Raw genomic sequence first — 19,996 nt, 5'->3', positions numbered from 1 at the left:
TTTGGGCCCAGTACAATGATATTTGTAGGGCCTCCCTCGATATACATATATTCACACACACAAGTAAATATATATATATATATATATGAAAAAAAGGAATAAGGTGGTTTTAAGCGACCTGTGGTGTCTAATATTAATAGAAGACTCAAAATTAAAAGAAAAATGTTTTTTAATAAATCTAGTAAGCACCAATAAAAACAAATAAAAAATAGCTCTATTACAAAGAGCCCGAAATATTGCTAAAATTGTGTATAAGACATAAGTTAGTATAAGAATAGTAATACAAACTTAAAAAATTAGACAAGAGAAAAATACGTCCTAAAAGTAGAAAATTGGACATAAGATCAGCATAAAAAGTATAAAAATAGGATTCTTAGCTTTTTGAGAGGGTATGTATCATAGCACCCAACGCGTTTCGTCCTATCTGGACTTCATCAAGGGGTGACAAACAACTGGGACAGCTCATCTATATATACCTGTATTGGTAAGGAAGTGATAGCTACATTACTTCCTGCCAATTAACCGGTGTCAGATTTCATGAATTGTTTAAATATTTAAAACATGGTGGAAGTACTCCCATAGCATAGTGTAGCCAGGCTTAGTGAAACCGCTTTTTAAATAACTTTTTTTTATGTGTTTAAAGTTCGAAAAAACATTGTTAAAGTTCAGAGTCCAGGACTTCCGGTCCGGATCGCGGGTGACGTCACGTCCGCCCCTCTTCCGGTATCCGGCATTCTTCACTGCGCATGCGCCGAGTGCGTGTTATGGACGGTCCGTGTCCGGCATCCATTGCGCATGCGCCTGTTCTCCCTTCTGATAGCAGTGGCTGGGAACGTGTGTGTTGTAGCGGCGGCCATTTTTCTGGAGTTCATTTCCTCAGACATTTAGTTGTATAGTCTTGTGGTCGCGGCGGCCATTTTGGATCAGATTATTCATAATGGAATTTAGTGTATGACCGAAAAATAAAGGGAAACAAGTTTCAGAAGGAGATTATTGTGCAGGAGATTATTGTGCAAACATTACGTATTCCTACTTAGGGCAAATTATATTTCAGGTCCCAAGTGTGGACATAATTAAAACATCCAGTACAATTAGATGTATTACTGATAGTTCACAAGAAGACACTGATATTTATAGTATAGTCAAGGTTAATAGTGCTATTGTTTCTAATCATAAAACTGGTGGTGAGTATGAAAATTACCATTCTCCTGTTGAAGATGGCATAGTAGCAGACATATTTCATACCCAACATAGTGCAGGAGGTAGCATAGTATAAGAAAAAAATTTTTAATATATAAAATTTCTTAAAAAAAGTTTTCTCATAAAAAATCTTCTTTAAAAAAACTTTTTCAAAATCTATAAGCGTATTTACACCGAAGTTCCCATAGTATGGTGATAAAAAGATATATTAGTTATTATAAGAACCTCTTGGCACCTTGCTCAAGAAAGTTACAGCACCCAATCTTCCATGATGGTTCCCCATCTATGTACTAGTTGGGCCCAACACTGCTTGGCTTCCAAGATCGAACGGAATTGGGCATCTCCAGTGTGGTATGGCTGTAGTATTGGCGTGGTTTTTGGAGGTATCGTAATAACAACGTGGTAGAAGTAGTGAATAAAAGTGGAAATTGCAGAAGATACAGACAAGTGGCCTAGAACGGAAAGATAAATATTGTCGGCTTACGTTACAGAAAGGGGGCTATTTCATAGCCTTCATTGAAGCCATCTGGATGCATGGTATTGAGTTCAAAAATCCAGAACATTTCTCTCTTCGATAAACGGTTGGAAAGATCACCGCCTCTCTCGCCCAATGAGACTAGTTCAATACCCTTAAAGGTTAGTTCGTCAGGATCCGAGTTGTGGCAAGCATGGAAGTGTTTTGGTACTGCATGTGTTAGTACTTTGTTCTTTATGTTTCTTATATGTTCCTGTATACGGATTTTTAAGGGTCTTTTCGTTTTCCCTACATACTTCATCCCACATGAGCACTCAAGCATATAAATTACTGACACCGTATTACAGTTGATGAATTGTTTGATCTTGTGCTCTTTTGATCCATTAGTATTTTTAAAGGTTTTCCTATTAGGGTGTACGTAGCGGCATATATTGCAGCGGCCGCATTTATAACACCCAACACATTTGGGCATGTTTGATCGTGCTTCCGGGTTCCTCAGCATGCTTGGTGCCACAAGATCTTTGAGGTTTTGCGACTTCTTAAATACCACTAGAGGATCCTTGGGGAGATAGTCCTTTAAAATGGGATCCATAAGGAGGATATTCCAGTGTTTCTTAAGCGTTTTTTTGATGATTTTTTCATGTCTGCTGTATGTGGTGATGAAGCGCACTGTGTCATCTCTTTTTTCTTTTACTTTGTATTTCAGGAGTTGTTCCCTCTCCAAATTCTTGGCCTTCGAATTTGCTTCCTCCAGGAGATGATTAGGATAGCCTTTTTCTCTGAATCTTTCCGTATATATCTGTAGTTGTTGATCTCGATCTTCAGTATCCTTGCAGTTCCGAGCAATTCTGTTGAACTGTGAAAAGGGGATGTTGTTCTTCCATTGTTGGCTGTGATTACTTCGGTAATGTACATAGCTGTTCATATCCACTTCCTTCACGTAGTTTTTTGTGATCACCTCATTGTCTGTGTGTGTCAAAACCAGATCAAGGAATTCTATTTTCCCAGTGCTAGTTTTCGCAGTGAATTGGAGATTCATTGAATTGTTAGATAAATAAGTAAAAAATTCTTTAAAACTCATATCATCACCGTCCCACACAAGTAAAATGTCATCTATGTAACGTTTATAAAATGCGATATTTTGTTGGAATGGGTGATCCGTAAAAATATATTCATTTTCCCAATTCCCCATGAAAAGGTTTGCGAAACTAGGCGCGAAAATAGTCCCCATGGCGGTTCCACAGATTTGTAAAAAATATGTATCTAAAAATTTAAAATAATTTCTTTTCAGGATAAAATTCATAAGTTCACATAAAAAGATTCTATGCTCCTCCGTAATCTCGGCATCTTTCTTTAGGAATTCATTACAGGCCACTACACCCTTGTCGTGTTCTATGCAGGTGTAGAGAGATTGGACATCTATGGTGATCCATCGGTAGGTGTCTCTCCATTCAAATGAGTCCATCAGGTTGAGAACAGATGTTGTGTCTTTTAAGTAGGCTGGCAGATTTACCACATGTTTTCTTAGAAAAATATCCACATATTCGGACAAATGTGATGTCAAAGAGTCTATCCCGGCCACAATTGGTCTCCCAGGGGGATTCGTCAGGGATTTATGCACCTTTGGCAGGAAGTAGAATATGGGGGTGGTGGGGTTGGAGTTAAGCAGATACTGATATTCTTCTTTAGTTAAAATCTCGCATCTGAATGCTTTTAAAAGTATGGTTCTTAGTTCCTCAATGAAACCATCCTTCGGGTCTCCTGGGAGTGGGGTGTACGAAGTCCTATCCCCCAGAAGTCTATTTGCTTCTGTAACGTATGCCTCCCGGTCCATAATGACCAACCCCCCCCCCCCCCCTTGTCAGCAGATTTTATAACAATGTTTTTATTATCCTGGAGTTCTTTAATTGCCTTGGTTTCTCTGTTTGTAAGATTCTTCTCCTTGATAATCTCCATTTCAGTTTCACATAAATCTTTTTTCACTAGATCATAAAAGATGCCCACATTGTGACCCTTAGATTCTAACGGATAAAACTTTGAAGTGGGTTTCAGTCCTGATTTGGATTGGTCATAGTTTCGAATGACCGCATTTTCCTTTTTAAGAAAATGTCTCTTAAGTGTTAGCTTCCTTACGAATTTATTTAAATCTATGAAGACATCGAACTTATTCATGCCTCTCGTTGGTGCATAAGAGAGTCCTTTATTCAGTAGTGAACTTTCATACTCTGTTAACGTGTGGCTTGATAGATTAAATATACCTTTAGTTGGCGGATGTCCTAATGGAGGTGTCTTCTTTTGCTGTTGTATAGGTTTGTTCCTCCTGCCCCCTCGACATCCTCTTCGTCTGCTAATCTTCTTTTTAGGGGTGTTGTGCTCATAGTTTTTTCTTTTGGATTGTTTCTTATCATGGTTTTGAACCTTGCATTCTTGCCTGGTGATAAAAAATCCTCCTCGTTGGCCGAGTTAATTCTTTGTAATGTGGAAAACCTGTTGGTAGTCTGTACAGGCTGTCTTCTCTGTGTGGGATTCCTTCCATTCTCCATGCCTCTTCTTGGTACCGTTTGCCAGTATTCCCTCTTCGTTCTTTGATAAGTCTTGTCATTTCCATCAAATCTGCTCCAATTCTTAATTTTGTTATTCTCATAATCTTGCTTGTCCCGTATAAATTTCTTTCCTTTGTTCCTTATGACCTCATCTTCAACTTGCTCAAGTTTCTTATTCAATACTTTTTCATTGATCTTAAAATCCTCTTTGTCCTTGAATGCTTCTAATTTAGTTTCAATTTCTTTAATTTCTGTATCCAGGGTGGAGATGATACGTTTCTTTTCTGTCACCAGGATTTTCATTAATTTTATAGTACAGCTATGGAGTGTGTTGTCCCATTCTTTCATGAATTCAGGATTCTCTGCTCCAAACGTTGGTTGTTTGGTGATTCTGAGACCCCTGGGAATTCGGTCCACGCTTATATAATGTTCCAACCCTTTCACATCCCACCATGCCTTCACTTCTTTAATTAGTAGTCTTTCCATACTCCAAAAGATATCATCAAGTGTGTCTAGGTTGGGCACACTTTCAATGGTGTTGGTTTCATTAAAGATTTTATGGCATGCATTATTTCTTTTATTGGTGCGTTCCCCGGTTCTGAACATACTGTATGTGTGGTATCGACTTCTGAAAGGCAGCCGTGGGCAGAAGATTACCACAATGGTAGATTGGTGGGGGAAAGCTTATCGGCGCTTGACTGCGATACCAATTTATACTAGAATGTAGTCCAGGTTGTTTACAAACAAAAAGTCTCCTTTTTCTAGACACTCCCTTAGTATTACTTGGGCGTCAGCTACACCTTAAAGAAAGAAGCATTGGTAAGGTGCTTCATGTACAATGTAAACGAAAAAAAGGAATAAGGTGGTTTTAAGCGACCTGTGGTGTCTAATATTAATTGAAGACTCAAAATTAAAAGAAAAATGTTTTTTAATAAAACTAGTAAGCACCAATAAAAACAAATAAAAAATAGCTCTATTACAAAGAGCCCGAAATATTGCTAAAATTGTGTATAAGACATAAGTTAGTATAAGAATAGTAATACAAACTTAAAAAATTAGACAAGAGAAAAATACGTCCTAAAAGTAGAAAATTGGACATAAGATCAGCATAAAAAGTATAAAAATAGGATTCTTAGCTTTTTGAGAGGGTATGTATCATAGCACCCAACGCGTTTCGTCCTATCTGGACTTCATCAAGGGGTGACAAACAACTGGGACAGCTCATCTATATATACCTGTATTGGTAAGGAAGTGATAGCTACATCACTTCCTGCCAATTAACCGGTGTCAGATTTCATGAATTGTTTAAATATTTAAAACATGGTGGACGTACTCCCATAGCATAGTGTAGCCAGGCTTAGTGAAACCGCTTTTTAAATAACTTTTTTTATGTGTTTAAAGTTCGAAAAAACATTGTTAAAGTTCAGAGTCCAGGACTTCCGGTCCGGATCGCGGGTGACGTCACGTCCGCCCCACTTCCGGTATCCGGCATTCTTCACTGCGCATGCGCCGAGTGCGTGTTATGGACGGTCCGTGTCCGGCATCCATTGCGCATGCGCCTGTTCTCCCTTCTGATAGCAGTGGCTGGGAACGTGTGTGTTGTAGCGGCGGCCATTTTTCTGGAGTTCATTTCCTCAGACATTTAGTTGTATAGTCTTGTGGTCGCGGCGGCCACTTTGGATCAGATTATTCATAATGGAATTTAGTGTATGACCGAAAAATAAAGGGAAACAAGTTTCAGAAGGAGATTATTGTGCAGGAGATTATTGTGCAAACATTACGTATTCCTACTTAGGGCAAATGATATTTCAGGTCCCAAGTGTGGACATAATTAAAACATCCAGTACAATTAGATGTATTACTGATAGTTCACAAGAAGACACTGATATTTATAGTATAGTCAAGGTTAATAGTGCTATTGTTTCTAATCATAAAACTGGTGGTGAGTATGAAAATTACCATTCTCCTGTTGAAGATGGCATAGTAGCAGACATATTTCATACCCAACATAGTGCAGGAGGTAGCATAGTATAAGAATTTTTTTTTTAATATATAAAATTTCTTAAAAAAAGTTTTCTCATAAAAAATCTTCTTTAAAAAACTTTTTCAAAATCTATAAGCGTATTTACACCGAAGTTCCCAAAGTATGGTGATAAAAATATATATTAGTTATTATAAGAACCTCTTGGCACCTTGCTCAAGAAAGTTACAGCACCCAATCTTCCATGATGGTTCCCCATCTATGTACTAGTTGGGCCCAACACTGCTTGGCTTCCAAGATCGAACGGAATTGGGCATCTCCAGTGTGGTATGGCTGTAGTATTGGCGTGGTTTTTGGAGGTATCGTAATAACAACGTGGTAGAAGTAGTGAATAAAAGTGGAAATTGCAGAAGATACAGACAAGTGGCCTAGAACGGAAAGATAAATATTGTCGGCTTACGTTACAGAAAGGGGGCTATTTCATAGCCTTCATTGAAGCCATCTGGATGCATGGTATTGAGTTCAAAAATCCAGAACATTTCTCTCTTCGATAAACGGTTGGAAAGATCACCGCCTCTCTCGCCCAATGAGACTAGTTCAATACCCTTAAAGGTTAGTTCGTCAGGATCCGAGTTGTGGCAAGCATGGAAGTGTTTTGGTACTGCATGTGTTAGTACTTTGTTCTTTATGTTTCTTATATGTTCCTGTATACGGATTTTTAAGGGTCTTTTCGTTTTCCCTACATACTTCATCCCACATGAGCACTCAAGCATATAAATTACTGACACCGTATTACAGTTGATGAATTGTTTGATCTTGTGCTCTTTTGATCCATTAGTATTTTTAAAGGTTTTCCTATTAGGGTGTACGTAGCGGCATATATTGCAGCGGCCGCATTTATAACACCCAACACATTTGGGCATGTTTGATCGTGCTTCCGGGTTCCTCAGCATGCTTGGTGCCACAAGATCTTTGAGGTTTTGCGACTTCTTAAATACCACTAGAGGATCCTTGGGGAGATAGTCCTTTAAAATGGGATCCATAAGGAGGATATTCCAGTGTTTCTTAAGCGTTTTTTTGATGATTTTTTTCATGTCTGCTGTATGTGGTGATGAAGCGCACTGTGTCATCTCTTTTTTCTTTTACTTTGTATTTCAGGAGTTGTTCCTTCTCCAAATTCTTGGCCTTCGAATTTGCTTCCTCCAGGAGATGATTAGGATAGCCTTTTTCTCTGAATCTTTCCGTATATATCTGTAGTTGTTGATCTCGATCTTCAGTATCCTTGCAGTTCCGAGCAATTCTGTTGAACTGTGAAAAGGGGATGTTGTTCTTCCATTGTTGGCTGTGATTACTTCGGTAATGTACATAGCTGTTCATATCCACTTCCTTCACGTAGTTTTTTGTGATCACCTCATTGTCTGTGTGTGTCAAAACCAGATCAAGGAATTCTATTTTCTCAGTGCTAGTTTTCGCAGTGAATTGGAGATTCATTGAATTGTTAGATAAATAAGTAAAAAATTCTTTAAAACTCATATCATCACCGTCCCACACAAGTAAAATATCATCTATGTAACGTTTATAAAATGCGATATTTTGTTGGAATGGGTGATCCGTAAAAATATATTCATTTTCCCAATTCCCCATGAAAAGGTTTGCGAAACTAGGTGCGAAAATAGTCCCCATGGCGGTTCCACAGATTTGTAAAAAATATGTATCTAAAAATTTAAAATAATTTCTTTTCAGGATAAAATTCATAAGTTCACATAAAAAGATTCTATGCTCCTCCGTAATCTCGGCATCTTTCTTTAGGAATTCATTACAGGCCTCTACACCCTTGTCATGTTCTATGCAGGTGTAGAGAGATTGGACATCTATGGTGATCCATCGGTAGGTGTCTCTCCATTCAAATGAGTCCATCAGGTTGAGAACAGATGTTGTGTCTTTTAAGTAGGCTGGCAGATTTACCACATGTTTTCTTAGAAAAATATCCACATATTCGGACAAATGTGATGTCAAAGAGTCTATCCCGGCCACAATTGGTCTCCCAGGGGGATTCGTCAGGGATTTATGCACCTTTGGCAGGAAGTAGAATATGGGGGTGGTGGGGTTGGAGTTAAGCAGATACCGATATTCTTCTTTAGTTAAAATCTCGCATCTGAATGCTTTTAAAAGTATGGTTCTTAGTTCCTCAATGAAACCATCCTTCGGCAGGAAGTAGAATATGGGGGTGGTGGGGTTGGAGTTAAGCAGATACTGATATTCTTCTTTAGTTAAAATCTCGCATCTGAATGCTTTTAAAAGTATGGTTCTTAGTTCCTCAATGAAACCATCCTTCGGGTCTCCTGGGAGTGGGGTGTACGAAGTCCTATCCCCCAGAAGTCAATTTGCTTCTGTAACGTATGCCTCCCGGTCCATAATGACCAACCCCCCCCCTTTGTCAGCAGATTTTATAACAATGTTTTTATTATCCTGGAGTTCTTTAATTGCCTTGGTTTCTCTGTTTGTAAGATTCTTCTCCTTGATAATCTCCATTTCAGTTTCACATAAATCTTTTTTCACTAGATCATAAAAGATGCCCACATTGTGACCCTTAGATTCTAACGGGTAAAACTTTGAAGTGGGTTTCAGTCCTGATTTGGATTGGTCATAGTTTCGAATGACCGCATTTTCCTTTTTAAGAAAATGTCTCTTAAGTGTTAGCTTCCTTACGAATTTATTTAAATCTATGAAGACATCGAACTTATTCATGCCTCTCGTTGGTGCATAACAGAGTCCTTTATTCAGTAGTGAACTTTCATACTCTGTTAACGTGTGGCTTGATAGATTAAATATACCTTTAGTTGGCGGATGTCCTAATGGAGGTGTCTTCTTTTGCTGTTGTATAGGTTTGTTCCTCCTGCCCCCTCGACATCCTCTTCGTCTGCTAATCTTCTTTTTAGGGGTGTTGTGCTCATAGTTTTTTCTTTTGGATTGTTTCTTATCATGGTTTTGAACCTTGCATTCTTGCCTGGTGATAAAAAGTCCTCCTCGTTGGCCGAGTTAATTCTTTGTAATGTGGAAAACCTGTTGGTAGTCTGTACAGGCTGTCTTCTCTGTGTGGGATTCCTTCCATTCTCCATGCCTCTTCTTGGTACCGTTTGCCAGTATTCCCTCTTCGTTCTTTGATTAGTCTTGTCATTTCCATCAAATCTGCTCCAATTCTTAATTTTGTTATTCTCATAATCTTGCTTGTCCCGTATAAATTTCTTTCCTTTGTTCCTTATGACCTCATCTTCAACTTGCTCAAGTTTCTTATTCAATACTTTTTCATTGATCTTAAAATCCTCTTTGTCCTTGAATGCTTCTAATTTAGTTTCAATTTCTTTAATTTCTGTATCCAGGGTGGAGATGATACGTTTCTTTTCTGTCACCAGGATTTTCATTAATTTTATAGAACAGCTATGGAGTGTGTTGTCCCATTCTTTCATGAATTCAGGATTCTCTGCTCCAAACGTTGGTTGTTTGGTGATTCTGAGACCCCTGGGAATTCGGTCCACGCTTATATAATGTTCCAACCCTTTCACATCCCACCATGCCTTCACTTCTTTAATTAGTAGTCTTTCCATACTCCAAAAGATATCATCAAGTGTGTCTAGGTTGGGCACACTTTCGATGGTGTTGGTTTCATTAAAGATTTTATGGCATGCATTATTTCTTTTATTGGTGCGTTCCCCGGTTCTGAACATACTGTATGTGTGGTATCGACTTCTGAAAGGCAGCCGTGGGCAGAAGATTACCACAATGGTAGATTGGTGGGGGAAAGCTTATCGGCGCTTGACTGCGATACCAATTTATACTAGAATGTAGTCCAGGTTGTTTACAAACAAAAAGTCTCCTTTTTCTAGACACTCCCTTAGTATTACTAGGGCGTCAGCTACACCTTAAAGAAAGAAGCATTGGTAAGGTGCTTCATGTACAATGTAAACGAAAAAAAGGAATAAGGTGGTTTTAAGCGACCTGTGGTGTCTAATATTAATAGAAGACTCAAAATTAAAAGAAAAATGTTTTTTAATAAATCTAGTAAGCACCAATAAAAACAAATAAAAAATAGCTCTATTACAAAGAGCCCGAAATATTGCTAAAATTGTGTATAAGACATAAGTTAATATAAGAATAGTAATACAAACTTAAAAAATTAGACAAGAGAAAAATACGTCCTAAAAGAAGAAAATTGGACATAAGATCAGCATAAAATGTATAAAAATAGGATTCTTAGCTTTTTGAGAGGGTATGTATCATAGCACCCAACGCGTTTCGTCCTATCTGGACTTCATCAAGGGGTGACAAACAACTGGGACAGCTCATCTATATATACCTGTATTGGTAAGGAAGTGATAGCTACATCACTTCCTGCCAATTAACCGGTGTCAGATTTCATGAATTGTTTAAATATTTAAAACATGGTGGAAGTACTCCCATAGCATAGTGTAGCCAGGCTTAGTGAAACCGCTTTTTAAATAACTTTTTTTATGTGTTTAAAGTTCGAAAAAACATTGTTAAAGTTCAGAGTCCAGGACTTCCGGTCCGGATCGCGGGTGACGTCACGTCCGCCCCACTTCCGGTATCCGGCATTCTTCACTGCGCATGCGCCAAGTGCGTGTTATGGACGGTCCGTGTCCGGCATCCATTGCGCATGCGCCTGTTCTCCCTTCTGATAGCAGTGGCTGGGAACGTGTGTGTTGTAGCGGCGGCCATTTTTCTGGAGTTCATTTCCTCAGACATTTAGTTGTATAGTCTTGTGGTCGCGGCGGCCATTTTGGATCAGATTATTCATAATGGAATTTAGTGTATGACCGAAAAATAAAGGGAAACAAGTTTCAGAAGGAGATTATTGTGCAGGAGATTATTGTGCAAACATTACGTATTCCTACTTAGGGCAAATGATATTTCAGGTCCCAAGTGTGGACATAATTAAAACATCCAGTACAATTAGATGTATTACTGATAGTTGACAAGAAGACACTGATATTTATAGTATAGTCAAGGTTAATAGTGCTATTGTTTCTAATCATAAAACTGGTGGTGAGTATGAAAATTACCATTCTCCTGTTGAAGATGGCATAGTAGCAGACATATTTCATACCCAACATAGTGCAGGAGGTAGCATAGTATAAGAAAAAATTTTTAATATATAAAATTTCTTAAAAAAAGTTTTCTCATAAAAAATCTTCTTTAAAAAACTTTTTCAAAATCTATAAGCGTATTTACACCGAAGTTCCCATAGTATGGTGATAAAAAGATATATTAGTTATTATAAGAACCTCTTGGCACCTTGCTCAAGAAAGTTACAGCACCCAATCTTCCATGATGGTTCCCCATCTATGTACTAGTTGGGCCCAACACTGCTTGGCTTCCAAGATCGAACGGAATTGGGCATCTCCAGTGTGGTATGGCTGTAGTATTGGCGTGGTTTTTGGAGGTATCGTAATAACAACGTGGTAGAAGTAGTGAATAAAAGTGGAAATTGCAGAAGATACAGACAAGTGGCCTAGAACGGAAAGATAAATATTGTCGGCTTACGTTACAGAAAGGGGGCTATTTCATAGCCTTCATTGAAGCCATCTGGATGCATGGTATTGAGTTCAAAAATCCAGAACATTTCTCTCTTCGATAAACGGTTGGAAAGATCACCGCCTCTCTCGCCCAATGAGACTAGTTAAATACCCTTAAAGGTTAGTTCGTCAGGATCCGAGTTGTGGCAAGCATGGAAGTGTTTTGGTACTGCATGTGTTAGTACTTTGTTCTTTATGTTTCTTATATGTTCCTGTATACGGATTTTTAAGGGTCTTTTCGTTTTCCCTACATACTTCATCCCACATGAGCACTCAAGCATATAAATTACTGACACCGTATTACAGTTGATGAATTGTTTGATCTTGTGCTCTTTTGATCCATTAGTATTTTTAAAGGTTTTCCTATTAGGGTGTACGTAGCGGCATATATTGCAGCGGCCGCATTTATAACACCCAACACATTTGGGCATGTTTGATCGTGCTTCCGGGTTCCTCAGCATGCTTGGTGCCACAAGATCTTTGAGGTTTTGCGACTTCTTAAATACCACTAGAGGATCCTTGGGGAGATAGTCCTTTAAAATGGGATCCATAAGGAGGATATTCCAGTGTTTCTTAAGCGTTTTTTTGATGATTTTTTCATGTCTGCTGTATGTGGTGATGAAGCGCACTGTGTCATCTCTTTTTTCTTTTACTAAGAAAATATTTTGAGAACAGTTCGTGCGCAATACTTATAGCAGCTGGTATTGTCTCAAATACTCCTAGAGGTTTCCTTCAACCCTCACCAACAAAGTGCACAACATAAGAAATATGGAGACTGAGACTTAACTAGCGTTTCTTATTATTCTTGCTGATGCTTATTCACAGGCTTCCATCATTCGTATTAGAAGTGTCATGTAAATAAATATAGAGTGCATATAGTGAAATACCGTTTTAATAGCATACATATATGACACACATTTATTTAAAAATATCAAAGGTCAGGTATTTGTGCAAATAACTGCAAGCAGCAAGGAATGACAAACTAATTACCAGATCATTCAGAACTGTTTTTAGGCAGTTCTAAAAGTGCATGGGAGATGGTATAGGGATTTCCGGATAATCCCACCATACATGGATCTTACTGGATACTGGTCTTTAAGTCCGTCCTCAGGCTTGTCAGAAGGTAACCGACGCGTTTCCACCCCAAGCTGGGGTCTTTGTCAAGGTTCAAAAAAGTCTGAATCGATTCAGACGGTGTACGAAGTCCTATCCCCCAGAAGTCTATTTGCTTCTGTAACGTATGCCTCCCGGTCCATAATGACCAACCCCCCCCCCCCCCCTTTGTCAGCAGATTTTATAACAATGTTTTTATTATCCTGGAGTTCTTTAATTGCCTTGGTTTCTCTGTTTGTAAGATTCTTCTCCTTGATAATCTCCATTTCAGTTTCACATAAATCTTTTTTCACTAGATCATAAAAGATGCCCACATTGTGACCCTTAGATTCTAACGGGTAAAACTTTGAAGTGGGTTTCAGTCCTGATATGGATTGGTCATAGTTTCGAATGACCGCATTTTCCTTTTTAAGAAAATGTCTCTTAAGTGTTAGCTTCCTTACGAATTTATTTAAATCTATGAAGACATCGAACTTATTCATGCCTCTCGTTGGTGCATAAGAGAGTCCTTTATTCAGTAGTGAACTTTCATACTCTGTTAACGTGTGGCTTGATAGATTAAATATACCTTTAGTTGGCGGATGTCCTAATGGAGGTGTCTTCTTTTGCTGTTGTATAGGTTTGTTCCTCCTGCCCCCTCGACATCCTCTTCGTCTGCTAATCTTCTTTTTAGGGGTGTTGTGCTCATAGTTTTTTCTTTTGGATTGTTTCTTATCATGGTTTTGAACCTTGCATTCTTGCCTGGTGATAAAAAATCCTCCTCGTTGGCCGAGTTAATTCTTTGTAATGTGGAAAACCTGTTGGTAGTCTGTACAGGCTGTCTTCTCTGTGTGGGATTCCTTCCATTCTCCATGCCTCTTCTTGGTACCGTTTGCCAGTATTCCCTCTTCGTTCTTTGATTAGTCTTGTCATTTCCATCAAATCTGCTCCAATTCTTAATTTTGTTATTCTCATAATCTTGCTTGTCCCGTATAAATTTCTTTCCTTTGTTCCTTATGACCTCATCTTCAACTTGCTCAAGTTTCTTATTCAGTACTTTTTCATTGATCTTAAAATCCTCTTTGTCCTTGAATGCTTCTAATTTAGTTTCAATTTCTTTAATTTCTGTATCCAGGGTGGAGATGATACGTTTCTTTTCTGTCACCAGGATTTTCATTAATTTTATAGAACAGCTATGGAGTGTGTTGTCCCATTCTTTCATGAATTCAGGATTCTCTGCTCCAAACGTTGGTTGTTTGGTGATTCTGAGACCCCTGGGAATTCGGTCCACACTTATATAATGTTCCAACCCTTTCACATCCCACCATGCCTTCACTTCTTTAATTAGTAGTCTTTCCATACTCCAAAAGATATCATCAAGTGTGTCTAGGTTGGGCACACTTTCAATGGTGTTGGTTTCATTAAAGATTTTATGGCATGCATTATTTCTTTTATTGGTGCGTTCCCCGGTTCTGAACATACTGTATGTGTGGTATCGACTTCTGAAAGGCAGCCGTGGGCAGAAGATTACCACAATGGTAGATTGGTGGGGGAAAGCTTATCGGCGCTTGACTGCGATACCAATTTATACTAGAATGTAGTCCAGGTTGTTTACAAACAAAAAGTCTCCTTTTTCTAGACACTCCCTTAGTATTACTTGGGCGTCAGCTACACCTTAAAGAAAGAAGCATTGGTAAGGTGCGGCATGATGACGTCATTCTTGATGGACGTGTAGCGGGCGGACGGCAGGCGGCATGGACGGCCTCGGTGGTATATAGGTATGTCACACTTTCACTTTGTTATATGTCCTGATGAAAATGTTACATTAATAACATTGAAACGTTGACAAGCTTTGCGACTACGTCTCGTCTTATTCCCCGCTGAGGGAGCCGTGAGTGCCGCCGACTGGGTCTGTTGTTTAAATACATCCCTGCTGGAGGTGTTAAACGGTGGGCACCGGCCTTTACTTTCCATTTCATTCAGAATGGAGTGCTGCTGACTACTGCTATCTGTATATATATATATATATATATATATATGAGATGAGCGGGTTCGGTTCCTCGGGATCCGAACCCCCCCAAACTTCACCCATTTTACACGGTTCCGAGGAAGCCTTGGATCTTCCCGCCTTGCTCGGTTAACCCGAGCGTGCCCGAACGTCATCATCCCGCTGTCGGATTCTCGCGAGATACGTATTCTATATAAGGAGCCACGCATCGCCGCCATTTTCACTCGTGCATTGGAGATGATAGCGAGAGGACGTGGCTGCGTTCTCTCAGTTTCTGTGTTCAGTGTGCTGCAAATATCTGTGCTCAGTGTGCTGCAAATATCTGTGCTCAGTGTGCTGCAAATATCTATGTTCTCTGCCTGAAAATGCTCCATATCTGTGCTGCATTGTAGGAGGACAGTGCAGAATTTTGCTGACCAACAGTATATATATAGCAGTACGGTACAGTAGTCCACTGCTCTACCTCTGTGTCGTCAAGTATACTATCCATCCATACCTGTGCTGCATTTTAGTTGCGCGCAGTATATAGTAGGAGGACAGTGCACAATTTTGCTGACCACCAGTATATATATAGCAGTACGGTACAGAGTCCACTGCTCTACCTCTGTGTCGTCAAGTTTACTATGCATCCATACCTGTGCTGCATTTTAGTTGTGCGCAGTATATAGTAGGAGGACAGTGCAGAATTTTGCTGACCACCAGTATATATATAGCAGTACGGTACAGTAGTCCACTGCTCTACCTCTGTGTCATCAAGTATACTATGCATCCATACCTGTGCTGCATTTTAGTTGTGCGCAGTATATAGTAGGAGGACAGTGCAGAATTTTGCTGACCACCAGTTTATATATAGCAGTACGGTACAGTAGTCCACTGCTCTACCTCTGTGTCGTCAAGTATACTTTGCATCCATACCTGTGCTGCATTTTAGTTGTGTGCAGTATATAGTAGGAGGACAGTGCAGAATTTTGCTGACCACCAGTATATATATAGCAGTACGGTACAGTAGTCCACTGCTCTACCTCTGTGTTGTCAAGTATACTATGCATCCATACCTGTGCTGCACTTTAGTTGTGCGCAGTATATAGTAGGAGGACAGTGTAGAATTTTGCTGACCACCAGTATATATATGGCAGTACGGTACAGTAGTCCATTGCTCTACCTCTGTGTCGTCAAGTATACTATCCATATGTGTGCTGCATGTGCTGTTTGGGGACTATTTTTTAAATTGGCCATCCTGTCTGACACTGCAGTGCCACTCCTAGATGGGCCAGGTGTTTGTGTCGGCCACTTGGGTCGCTTAGCTTAGTCATCCAGCGATCTTGGTGCACCTCTTTTTTTCTTTGCATCATGTGCTGTTTGGGGACTATTTTTTAAATCGGCCATCCTGTCTGACACTGCAGTGCCACTCCTAGATGGGCCAGGTGTTTATGTCAGCCACTTGGGTTACTTAGCTTAGCCATCCAGCAACCTCGGTGCAAAATTTAAGACTAAGAATAATATTGTGAGGTGTGAGGTGTTCAGAATAGACGAAATAAGTGGAAATTATGGTTATTGAGGTTAATAATACTATGGGATCAAAATGACCCCCAAATTCTATGATTTAAGCTGTTTTTGAGGGGTTTTTGTAAAAAAACACCCGAATCCAAAACACACCCGAATCCGACAAAAAAATTTCAGGGAGGTTTTGCCGAAACGCATCCGAATCCAAAACACGGCCGCGGAACGGAATCCAAAACCAAAACACAAAACCCGAAAAATTTCCGGTGCACATCACTAATAAATATATATATATATATATATATATATATATATACACGCACAAATGTAAATATATATATATATATATATATATATAAATAAGCACAATTTAAGCGTCACTCCAGGTCTTAGCTCAAATAAACGGGTCCAGTCCCCCAGTTTTGCTTTGAAACATTTCGGTTTTAATCACAAACCTTCGTCAGGCATATACAAACAACAGAAAGAATCTTACCTATATAACAATTGAAATCACCAGGTGTAGTGCAGTCCAGGAAGCCTCAGTGTTAGACTTCCTCTGACATCATACAGCTTGGACAAATTACGTAATTAGAGTGTGTTAACCCTTCACCACACTACAGAAATGCAAATGAATGAGAGACGGTTAGAGGAAGTCTAACACTGAGGCTTCCTGGACTACACTACACCTGGTGATTTCAATTGTTATATAGGTAAGATTCTTTCTGTTGTTTGTATATGCCTGACGAAGGTTTGTGATTAAAACCGAAACGTTGCAAAGCAAAACCAAGGGACTGGACCCGTTTATTTGAGCTAAGACCTGGAGTGCCGCTTAAATTGTGCTCATATCTTCAACCTGCAAAGTTGATTTAGAGGGCTCCGGGGAAGCTGATTCTCATTCGTGAGTGCTGAATCTACAGACTATCTATCTATCTATCTATCTATCTATCTATCTATCTATCTATCTATCTATCTATCTATCTATCCACACACACACACACACACACACACACACACACACACACACACACATTTTCCATGGATTGTAATCGAAGCCCTAAGAGTGCCACCTCATCTCTCTCTATTATTTAATCAGCAGTGGGGCTGAGGATGGCTGCTGCTGTTTGTAAAGGCCCCCCTCACACCAAGTCTGTCACAGACTTGTGACAGGAGCTGGAGGGAGGCTGTGGGCACAACTGCTGGGCTGGATCAGTGCTGCTGCTGCTCCTCAACTCTGGCAGCAGTAGACAGGGAAAGAGCCAGTGCAGAATTAGCATTATTACCATCTCTCCCAGGACTGGACTAAGTGAATGGGTATGCGGGGAAGGGGGGAAGGGGATGTTGGATTGGCTTCTTTGTTGATTAGTTTAGTTATTTGGTGACCGGTGGGTGAGCAGTTTAAAAAACATTACTAGATGCTACAGACCCCATTTTTGTGTCCATGATCCACATGCCCCTCTGAACTTCGGGCCCTGATACGGGTGTCCCCTTTGTGCACCCACCTGTCACCGGGCCTGGTACATTGTCTGTAAAATCAGAGTCCACAACATCCCACTCTGGTATAAACTGCTCATTTTGTGTTGCACAAATGTTTTGCAAAACACAATTAGCAGCAACTACATCAGGTACCAGTCCAGTTATACAGCATCAGCATCCTTTAAGTCATCCAATAGCATTTTTGACCACCAATCTGGCAGAACTGAGAGTACGGGTGAATTAATCTTGCTTCACAAAAAGTTAAAGATGATGGGTGTAGCCCTTCATCAATAGGTCCTCAATGGGTATGCAGCAACTTCAACGATGTGCACTGGGATCTCCACCCCATCAAGGAACTTGGATTTCTGTTAAAAAAATTATACATTTCAATGTACACTGCAGGTTGAAGGTTATATTGTTCTTTCATTTCAAATAGTCTAATTGCTTTCAAATATAATTTATTGCACATTATACCTCACATCTTAGCTTGCCGAGAAAAGCATCACAACATTTATATTTTCCTCTCTGGGGAACAACCAACCATGCTTCTCATCCACAGTCTTGTACAGGTCACAATTGGCTAGTACTCTGGTATCATGTGAATGCCCAGGCCAGCCAATAAGCACATCTGTGAAACTGCAAATAAGAGGCGTTAGCTATATGTAAAATCTATAGAACATGTACACTGCAGATAACTCACAGTATAATAAAAAAAAAATACTTACCAATAATTGTAGACAGTTTGTAGAATAATAGAATGCCAACCTTTACAGTCATAGTTGTCCACTGTTATGTCTGTGAGGGCAATGATAGGGATGTGTGCCCCCAGAACACTGGATATTCCAGATGCAGGAATCCATTCACAGTGTCATCCAATCACTGGCCTTGAGGTAAGCAGATAAACCAGTAGTACAGAGTGCCCAGTAAATCCTGTGTCACGTGTTGCACTAGAGTACAAATTGTAGAGATCCCCACACCAAACCTGTGGTTGCATTACCTAGCCTGTGAAATGGGTCTTCTCCAGTGAGTAGTCTGTCTGGTAACAGATTGGATAAGAAATTCTAGTAAGTACTGAAAAGTGGTACTTGACATTCAGATGTGTGTCATCCACTGCTCTTCCTCAAACGATTCCAGTGGCCCAGAAAGCATCTCCATACCTGAAGTCTCTGACCCATATTGATCGCATGAGGCATAGGTAAACCAGAATATTAGGGAAACACTGGCCAAGATGAATACTTCCCTCTGGCGCAAATAATGTTGTCAAGCATGAATTCTCCCTGCCATAAAAAAATGCCTTCTACTTCTAAAACAACACTGTGCAATGTAGCACAGTGTCAGCAGCTGCATCAGTTTCATGTGAAACAGCAAAAAGCTCTAGGCTACTCAGTAATAACTTTTCAGCCATGTTTGCAACAATGCAGCCCCTACCCATCACCCAGCAGCCAAGTCACCACCCAGTTTTCATGATGATATGTGTGAGACATAAAAACGTATCCCCTTTAAATGAAACACAAAATTCCAGGGCAGACCCGAGTCCAGTGTGAACTCATTTAACACAGGAATTTCCCGGGTTCAAGGTGTAGTGTGATAGGGGTTGCCAGGCTGAGAGCTGGGTTGATAGACCTGGGTCAGAGCTGTGTATTTGCAGAGGCTTATGTGTGAAAGGGGTATAAGGAGGCAAACAATGACAGCCTGACATACAGGTATCTGCTTTGTAGAAATACACAGTGTGGATGGTTTGATTGATTGATTGATTGATTGATTGATTGATTTAGGTATAGAGAATGGCAATGGCATAACAACATGTTTGTAATGTTACTTAATGCATGTTAAACATGTTGGCATTATAGCTTTAAAAATGATGCTTTGCAAGCCTGTAAAATGTCATAATTACAACACAGTTAAAACACTTTAAGTAACTTAACCATTGCGGAATTATGCTGTCATTCCTCCTTTTCATATTCATTGTCGCCATAGTGTCTTTCAACTTAAGGTATGATGTGTTTCATCCTAAAAATGTGGGACATATTGAGTGAGTGAGTGAGTGAGTGAGTGCATAATACTGTACTTAAGTTTTTAACAGAGCTTCAGTTGAATGTCAGATTAACACTGAACAAAGTACTTTACCTTCAT

General features: G+C 39.6%; 3 pseudogenes; all 3 read right to left on the bottom strand.

The window, feature by feature from the left end:
- Positions 1 to 1,446: 1,446 nt before the first annotated feature.
- On the bottom strand, positions 1,447 to 1,565 carry LOC134937198 (5S ribosomal RNA; annotated as a pseudogene).
- Positions 1,566 to 6,421: 4,856 nt separating this feature from the next.
- Positions 6,422 to 6,540, bottom strand: LOC134937196 (5S ribosomal RNA; annotated as a pseudogene).
- Positions 6,541 to 11,520: 4,980 nt separating this feature from the next.
- Positions 11,521 to 11,639, bottom strand: LOC134937195 (5S ribosomal RNA; annotated as a pseudogene).
- Positions 11,640 to 19,996: the final 8,357 nt, after the last annotated feature.

The sequence above is a fragment of the Pseudophryne corroboree genome, chromosome 6 (assembly GCF_028390025.1).
Source record: "Pseudophryne corroboree isolate aPseCor3 chromosome 6, aPseCor3.hap2, whole genome shotgun sequence".
Lineage (NCBI taxonomy): Eukaryota > Metazoa > Chordata > Amphibia > Anura > Myobatrachidae > Pseudophryne > Pseudophryne corroboree.
This window is presented reverse-complemented; position numbering and strand designations above follow the sequence as displayed.